At 38.7% G+C, this 9,670-nt stretch overlaps 1 pseudogene; it reads right to left on the bottom strand.

The window, feature by feature from the left end:
- Positions 1–8,041: 8,041 nt before the first annotated feature.
- On the bottom strand, positions 8,042–8,243 carry LOC123947698 (annotated as a pseudogene).
- Between the last annotated feature and the right edge of the window lie 1,427 nt (positions 8,244–9,670).

Genomic DNA, 9,670 nt, shown 5'->3' with positions numbered 1-9,670 from the left:
TTTGACAGAGAAGCAGGCAAAGAGTGAGGAGGAAGCAGGCTCACTGCCCAGCAGGATGCCGGATGCTTGATCCCAGGACCTGGGATCATGACCTGAGCTGAAGACAGAGGCTTTAACCCACTGAGCCACCCAGGCGCCCCAGAATACATATATTCTTGTATATATGAGTGTATCAAAAGTATCTGCTACAGTGCATTTTACATTTTTCAAATCACTTTCAGATAAAATCCTCCCTTTTTTCTTAAGTAAGCAGGAGAGTCATTATTAGCTCTATTTCACAAATGAAGAAATTGAAATAGCCAAAGAAATGTATTCCTTTGAAACTAAAGGTAATTAAAAAATAGTTACATATATAATGGTTGGTGTTTACGAGACATTCAGTACTTAAAGGTGAATATATGATTTACAAAGTGTAGAATTTAAAGAACTTTAGAAACTCTCAGTTTCCACTATGAAGGATAGAATCAATTATTATAGTTTTCTCAGGATTATTTATCTACTTAGAAGCCAAGGTGAGTCTGGAATCCAGATCTCGGGGCTACTCCGTTATTTTTTCACCACAGTGAACAATAACTTGGGTATCTCTTCCAGCAGAGTTCTTGCCCTTTTTCCTCCCTGATCCACCCAGCCTTCTGAAATTTTAAAGACCAATCCAACAGTGTACTCATTTTCCAGCATCTCCAAAAATATAGGAGAGCATGCCACTTTAACTGGCAATTAAGCAAGATGTGATCAGTAGCGGAGATAAGTTTGCTTGTCATTTGGAGGGTTGCCTCATAATAGGGGGATCAGAGTAATTGGGGCTGGTGTTTAGGTATAAAGAAAGTTGATGGAAATGGGTGGCTAGCTAGGCAGATTGACTCTGGCACATACTGTCCCTAAAGTCCGAAAGAGGACAACTGCAGAAACATTAGTCTGGATCCTCGGTATTTGACAGCCTCGTATAGAACCTGTTGGCAAATCTCTAAAAGAAACAGTAGGAAAATTTTGCCTGGTTCTCTGGTTAATTCCCTAGTCACTCGCAGAGTTCCACAGCACAATTTATTGGGTATTATTACATGGCTAAACTTCCCTTGGTCCTATTATTGAATTCTCCTACCATCCATCCTCTCCTTCTTCCACCCTGCACTGGCCCTCTCTCTTGAATCATTCCAATTTCCTGCAACCAGTGATTACATCTTGGTGAGAGGAAAGGAAACTACAGCAGCCTTGCAGCTTGCCACAGTATGCTATCCTTTTCTTTCTCCTCTGCTCCATCCGCCGCTTCCTCACAACGAAGCTTCCCAGAACAGTTGCTAGCATAGCCTCTGGTGGCAAAGAAAGGGGAGAATAACAAAAAAGGGAACTTTCCAATCAAAATTTCTAATGAAACTCAACAGAGCAGAAAGACAACAGAGGCTCTGCCCACTAGTACAAAGAGTCAGGCTAAACCCAGTATGCAGCATCTCAAAGAAGATTGTATCAGCCCACTGACCTAGCTTTTACATAGCCAATAGGGAATGATTGCAAAGGGATGTACACACACACACACACACACACACACACACACACACACCCCATACCATGTGGCTTGTAGATGAGGCAGGGAAGATAGTTTTCAAATAGTAAATACAGTTGACAACAGCAGTTTACTACTCACCCAGGGCCACTGCAGTATTTTCAGAGATTATTAGTAAGATTAGAATTCCTTTTATTTCGTCAGTGACTGCTCTACACCAAAAGGGGAGATTTATAGAAAAGCCACTGATATTACTGATACTGTGAGGATATCTTTACACAGATTCCATTGGTTCATAGTAGAATCCACTATTTTTCCTTAATGTCACTCCATTTGCATAACAGGAATCAATGTGTGATAACAAAAAGTCATGTTACTCCTTAGGCAGCCAATATGTCCTCCAAATTCAACTTGTGAAACTCATGGGGAGGAACAACGCTCAATTCAATTGTTAAATTGTAGCTTGGTCCCTGTTATTCATGGAGAGTAGGCAGTCAGTTATCATTACTGAACCCCATTGTCAACCTTAATTAACATGTCCTTTCCCTTCCCTAACAGCCACCTATAAACACTGAAAATTTCATTTTCTGAGAACATCTTTGAAATGATGAATACCTTCACATCTGGAGTGGACATGACATGAGACATTAGAAGACTTAGTTCTATTCCGATCTAGTAAATAGCGGAGAGGCTAGGGATAGCATTATAATCCTCAGTTCCCTATACCATAAAATGAGGGGCAGAATGACACGAAGCTATTTGCTAATAATATAGTACCAGCATCTTTATAAAAGGCCATCTACCTAAATATACATCCTCCTCCCCAAAACAACCAAAAGAAGCAAAGGGAGAGGTACAGAGGAAAGAATTTTCCACTTCACCCAAATTTTCAAGCTTATTGGCCTAAAGTTATTCATAAAATCTCCTTTTTTGTGTGTTTAATGTCTATTAGATCTATGTTTATGATCCAATTAGCATTTTCAATGTTGATAAATTGTGGGGTTTTCCCCTTACTAGTTTTCCAGTGTTTAGAAATTTTATTAATCATTTCAAATATCAATTTGGACTTTTAAAATTTTTCTGTAATATGTATGTGTTTTCTATTTTATTGATTTCTTCTCTTAATTCCATTATTTCCTTCTTCTTACTTTACTTAGTTTGGGTCTGTTCTTTTTCTCTGTTCTTGAAGTGGAAATTAATGTCATTGATGTTTCATCTTTTAAAAATATTGCCTCTAAAGATTTAATATTTTCTCTAAGCAGAGCTTGTGTGTATCTGACAAGTTTGAATATGTTATCTTTATTATCATTCAGTTTAAAAATTTTCTAATCTCTGCTTTTCTTTTTCAATCCAAAGATACTTTAGAAGTACATCATTTAATTTATAGTCACTTAGGGGTTTTCTACTTATTTTTTTTGTTTCAAAATTTTACTTTTATTTTTCTCAGAAAAAATAAAAATATTCAACTTTTGGCAGTATGTTGAGGCTTTGTTTACAGTGCAAAATTTGCATTTTTTGTAAATCCTCCCTGTACTCTCTTTTTTTAAAAGATATTATTTATTGGGGCGCCTGGGTGGCTCAGTGGGTTAAAGCCTCTGTCTTCGGCTCGGGTCATGATCCCAGGGTCCTGGGATCGAGCCCTGCATCGGGCTCTCTGCTCCACAGGGAGCCTGCTTCCTCCTCTCTCTCTGCCTGCCTCTCTGCCTAGTTGTGATTTCTCTCTGTTAAATAAATAAAAAAAATTTAAAAAATAAAAAATAAAAAAAAAGAGATATTATTTATTTATTTGACAGAGATAGAGAGATCACAAGTAGGCAGAGCAGCAGGCATAGAGGGGGGGAAGCAGGCTCCCCGCTGAGCCGGGAGCCTGATGCGGGGCTCAATCCCAGGACCCTGAGATCATGACCTGAGATGAAGGCAGAGGCCCAACCCACTGAGCCACCCAGGCACCCCTGCTCCCTGTACTCTTAAAAAAAACAATATGGAAATTCAGCTTCCAGTAATAAAGAAGTAGCTGTTGTTGAACCATCCACACTCCTATGAGCTCTGGAAAAAGAAAAAAAAAAAACAAACAAACAACTCTTCGAGTGCATTAGATAATAACCAAAAGAAGGCAGAAGATGAAGAGACATCTATAAATGAAAAAATGAAATTGCAAAGTGTGAGTTTCCCATTTTATATAGCTTTGGTCTTGAGGAAAGTTCTTCATAGGGTCCCAAAAAGATGAATAAATATGAACAACAACAAAAAAAGAATCTGGTTTGAAGAACCAGAAAATAGAGTTACAGATGACAAAAGAAAGAAAATGAGAGACAGGAATGTCCCAGGAAGGAGACATCCAGAAGGGGAGAATTGTCAGTTCAGAGTATAAGCTCCATCCAAATTTTAAACTGACTCCTAAACTATATATACACAGGACAGACCCCAAACAGTACAGATAAAGTTAAAAGAATTGTAATAGGATAAGTAATGGTCCCTTAATCTCTGGAACCTGTGAATATTACCTTATATGGCAAAGTCTCTGCAGAAGTGATTAAAGGTTTTAAGATTGGGAGATTATCCTGGATTATCTAGCTAGGTCCTAAATGAGATCACATGTATCCTTATAAGAGGCAGGCAGAGAGAGCTTTTACTATACACAGAGCAGATGGTGATGTGAAGACAGAGCAGGGAGAGATTTGAGGATGCTGGTCTCGAAAATTAGAGAGATGCAGCCATATGCCAAGGAACCTCTGCAGCTACCAGAATCTGGAGGAAGCAAGAAAAGGATTCTCCCTAGGGCCATTGGAGGGAGGGTAGCCATGCTGGGCCACCTTGATCATGGCACAGTGATGCTGATTTGGACATCCTGGACTCTAGAACTGTAAGAGAATATTTTTTTTTTTTATTTTAAGACTTTTTGCTGATTTAAGTGAGAGGATAAATTTAGTTGTTTTGTTGTGGTGGTAATCTGTTACAGCAGCCATAAGAAACTAGCACAAGAATTGAACAGTGATTTCAACTGCTTCCAGCCACAGGAGAGACAGACTTTAGAATCTGAATACATCCAAGTTAACCACCTTCTAAATGAACAAATGAAACAAATTCATACTCTTCAAGAAGACAACAGAATCTGTAAGTGTTACAATGCATCATTGCAATGTCCAGGATATAATCTAAAATTACTATACACACATGCCTCCCCCAACTACTGCCTGCCTCTCAAAATAAACACAAAAACAAAAACAGAAAACGAGATTTGTACTTAAGAGTAAAGGCAGATATGATAGTTAGGAGACAAGGATTTTAAAAACTGCTATTATAGTTGTGTTCAAGGGCAAAAAGGAAAATTTGTCTACAATGGGATATTTCCCCTAGTAGATTGGAAATCAACACACAAATCTTCATCCTAGAATCTGTTTCCTGGGTTATTAAACACAATTTAACAAATCATACATGCTCATTATATAACATACTAAAAAAACTAGAAGATACAATAGTTGGAAAGAAATCTACCCAGAAATTGGTAAATTATTGTTTGATATTATTAGTTTACTAATCTTTTGTAACTATAAATTTTCTCTGAATTTTCATGGATGTTCCAATAAAAGCTGACTAGTTTTAGCAACAACCAAATATATTGGTTTTTTTAAACTCTTCTCCTCTTGTCTCCTTTTCAGCAATTATTGTTTATATCTCCTATATTTTCAACATCCATTTTTCTAGACTTGCCCTTATTAAAAATGTAGTTCAAATCTCCCTCAAAGAAAATTGCTCTGATCCTGAATTTTCCTCTAATTATAGTACAAGACCTTGAGAACTGAAAATTTTCCACTGTAGCCTTCACGTGTCCTTATCAATTTTCAATTCTCTCCTGGATTTCTTTCTAGTTCTATAAGAACTCTAAAGCTCCTTCCCCAAATTATCTTTCTCTTTCTCTCTCTCAATGTTAATTTTATGTAGAATTGTGCTGATTCTTAATTCTCATCACTTTACATTTTCTCCTATATATTATGAAATCTTTTGGTTCTAACTTCTTATATTTTTTAAATAAGTCTCCATCTCCAACCTTGGCTCTACACTGCACTGCAGACTCATAAGTCCATTTCTGTACTTGGATGATTCAAAATCATATCAAACTCAGAATGTCCAAAACTGAAATAATCACCTTGGTACAAGTTACAAAGGGAAATTATAAAAAAAAAAAGAACCTTAGCATATCTGGGAGACAAAAAGAAAATAGAGATGATGTTTAGGTATATTCTTACAGGAAGAATTATCAGTATTTAGTACTTAAGACAACATTCCTAATTAGAACAAAGTGTGAAAGATATAATGTAAAATAGCAAGGCTTTTGGGATAGATTGGGATATGGTTATGGTTAAAGCATTAACCTAAAGAGAATGAAAAACGGATTGGAAACTACATTGGCTCCTTTGCTATTCCCCAACTGAGGCACACTCAGTCATAGGGCTTGTATTCTTGCTGTTCTCCCTTACTGAAATACTCTCCCTCAATTCCTGTGTGAATATATTTTTTAAGATTTTTATTAAAATGTTACCTTCTCAATCAGCCCACCCCAATCATCTCACTTAAAATTGACATCCTCCCAATGCAGAACTCTCATTTCCTTTTCTTCCTCCTTATTTCTCCATAGTGCTTTTTATCAACTACAATACAATACATTCTTTGTGCATTCATTTGATTTATTGATTATTTTGTAGAAAATGACTACCTTCCTTTCCCTTTGGAATTTGGGTTCCAATATGGCTTAAACTGACTCACTTGTCTTCATTTCTGAATGCTTATTTGATAAAACAAATAGTCCATGGGGCACAGTAAGTACTCACTAAATATTTGTTGACTGTGAAAAAGAAAGGATTGAAGAGTTAGGAACCCAAACAACACAGAGTACTCATAATGCCGTGCCTTTTGCTTGACTCTGAACCTGGGATCTATTCACTCCTCTGCCTTACCCAGACTGTTTTCAACCAGGTAAACTCTTGTTTATCCTCTAAAATAGTGGTAGCTGGTATTTTTTTTGTGACACTCAAACTCTCCTCTCACACCCACACCCAGATAGTCATCACTACTTCTGTACTATATTTTACACAAATTTATTATTCTACTGTTATATTTTATTGTATGCATTTTTTGAAATATACTTCTCTTTTTAAAAAAGTTTTATTTATTTATTTGACAGAGAGATAGATTGATCCCTGCCTATGTGGAGCCCTAAGTGGAGCTCCACGCTCACCACAGAGTCTGCTTGAGATTCTCTCTCTCCCTCTGCCCCTACCCCACCTCAAATAAATAAATCAATCTTGAAATAAAATAAAATTCTCTAATGGCCTTGCATTATAGTTTGAATGTCCAAGTCTTTCCATTATAAGTGATCTGGCTCCCACCTACCTCTTCAACCTTATCTCAAACCACTCAGCTCTCGGCTCACTGTGCTTCAGCCATAATTAGCCTCAATTCTGAACCTTGAATGCCAAACTCAGTGCTGTTCCTTTTCTTTCTTTCTTTCTTTCCTTTTCTTTTTTCTTCTGCTCTTTTTTTGTTTTGTTTTGTTTTTAAGATTTTATTTATTTATTTGTCAGAGAGGGCCAGAGAAGGAACACAAGCAGGGGGAGTGGGAGAGGGAGAAGCAGGCTTCCGGCCGAGCAGGGAGCCTGGGATCATGACCTGAGCCAAATGCAGATGCGTAATGACTGAGCCACCCAGGCGCTCCTGTGCTGTTCCTTTTTTCTAAAGGGCTCTTCTCCTGGCTCTTTTATAATTATACTTCTAAGATTTTTCAAGTCTAATCTTACCCACTACCTCTCACAGAAGACTTGGTGATGACATGACTGGGCATATTATAATAGGAACAACTGGTCTTGAGCCATCAGCTGAATCCTGACAACTCTCTGAAACTAAACCACAAATTCAATCAGGTGCAACAAAAGAAAATAGAAACTTCCTACCAGTCTTCTGTTTAGTTTTTTTCATTCCTCCTTCCTCCTTTTGTGATCATACTACAGTGTATCAGCAATAATAAATGCCAATTTGTTTGGATTATTTTCCCAACATTCAACTAGATGCTCAATTCCAAAATGCAGATGTCATCTTCTATTCTCCCCTTTCCCTCACTCACGATTTAATCTATTAATCATACTTATTAACCATCCTCCAGATCACATTCTAATGTATCACAGTCCTGCCACCATGATCAAAGCTACCATTACCTTTTCCTGAGCCTAGTGCAATAACCTGATCCTTGGTCTCCTTCCTTTCATTCCTAACTATTTGTTAAATCACCCACTGTTAAATCGATCATTTAAGAACAGGAATCAGTTTAGATCACTCACCCATCACATACTTTACAAAGACTTTGCATTACAGTTTGAATGTCCCATTTTTCCATTACAAGCAGTCTGTCTCCTCCCCACCTCTCTGACCTCATCTCAAGCCACTAACTCTTTGTATACTAAGTTTCCAGACACTCTGGCTTCGATTCTGTTTTTCAAATGTGCCAAACTCAGTCTGTTGTTCCTTTTTTCTTTCTTTCTTTTTTTTCCTTCCACTCAGACTACGTCCTCTTACTTCCGGAAGGAGGAGAAGGATCATCAGTGGCAATAGACGGTTGTGGAAGCAACAGCGAGAGTCAGCTTCACACTGAGGAGAGAGCCCCACGCCTCCTCCTCATGGTTTCAGGGATTCTAGATTCAGAGAAACTTCTCCAGTAACAATCCATAGACATGATCCCTGAAAGCATAGTTTTTGCTGTTCTTTTTTTCTAAAACTCTTCTGGTTCTTCATATGATTGGCTTTCTGTGGCTTTTAATCTTAAGTGTCACCTCTCAGAGAAGACTCCTGTGACAGCACTTCTAACCTATTTCCCCTAACTCAGATTCTCTATCATATCACAATATTGCTTTTACTTTAGAGCTCTTCACTGTGAAACATAATATTTGGCATTTAGATGTTTGTCTGTATATCTTTTTTTCTCTCTCTCTCTATAGAATGCAGGCTCCATGAGGACAAGGACCTGGGCTGTCTTATTAACTACTATCTCCCCATGTTATGCCTGAGTTTTCACATCCGAGATACCACCAAGAAGCCAAGCACTAATGCAATCACACAAGGGTTTATTCGACAAGCTTAGGCTTGGGCCCAAGCATACCCGACAGAGCGCAGTAGGGACTTGGACCCTGAGTTTAGCTAAGGCAGGGGTATTTATGGGTTCCTGTTACTAGAGCAGGGTGGGGATTCCTGGAACCAAAGGAGGGTGGGGGTTTCTGGAACCAGAGCAGGGTGGGGGTTTCTGAAACTAAAGCAGGGTGGGGCTTCCTGGAACTAAAGCAGCGTGGGGGAGAGTTCAGCCCTTGGGCACAGGAGTCTGAGATGGTTGCCGGAACTAAGATGGCTGCACTTATGCTAAGGCTAAACCTGAGGTGGGATGGCCTTGATTTTTCTCGACCTCCACACCCACTGCTAGAACAGCACATGGCACATCATACTGGTCAACAAACATTTCAACAAATATTTTAGAAAAACTAAACAACAATTATGGCAAGTGTGTTCTTCTTTCTTCTTCTCCTTCTACTACTACTACTTCTTCTCCTTCTTCTTCTCCTCCTCTTCCCCTCCCCTTCCTCCTTCTTACTCCTTTTCATCCTCCTCCTCCTCTTCTCCTTCCTCTCCTCCTCCTCATTTCCTTTTCCTCTTCCTCCTCCTCCTCCTCCTCCTCCTCCTCCTCCTCCTTCTTCTTCTTCTTCTTCTTCTTCTTCCTCTTCTTTAATATCCATGGCAGGCCATATAATGATCAGTGAACACTGCTGGTGAGCACTTACACAGTCCAGACTGACAATTCCCTCTGGACAGACTGTCCTGTAGGGTTGTCCATCTGGACTTTCCAGAGAAGACTGCTTGGTTTTGTGTCTTGAGCAGTCCGTGGGCTCCAGAGACTTAGTACTCCATTGCTACAGTACATCTAAGAGAAGCTTTCTGACATTTTTATATCAAACAAGCTGGTGTCTTATTTACCAGTGGTGGTCTTTCCTCATTCCTTCAAATAATTGAAATTGCCTCATAATTTCTGATTATGTCACCCCAACTTTCACTCCCCCTACATAGACTAAATTTCCCTAAACTTGGAGTAAACATAAGCTTTACACCAAAGGAAAGAAAGGAAGAACTGGAAACCTA

This window comes from Meles meles, chromosome 7 (assembly GCF_922984935.1).
Source record: "Meles meles chromosome 7, mMelMel3.1 paternal haplotype, whole genome shotgun sequence".
Lineage (NCBI taxonomy): Eukaryota > Metazoa > Chordata > Mammalia > Carnivora > Mustelidae > Meles > Meles meles.
Note: the sequence above shows the minus strand (reverse complement) of the source record. Positions and strands in the feature narration are given on the sequence as shown.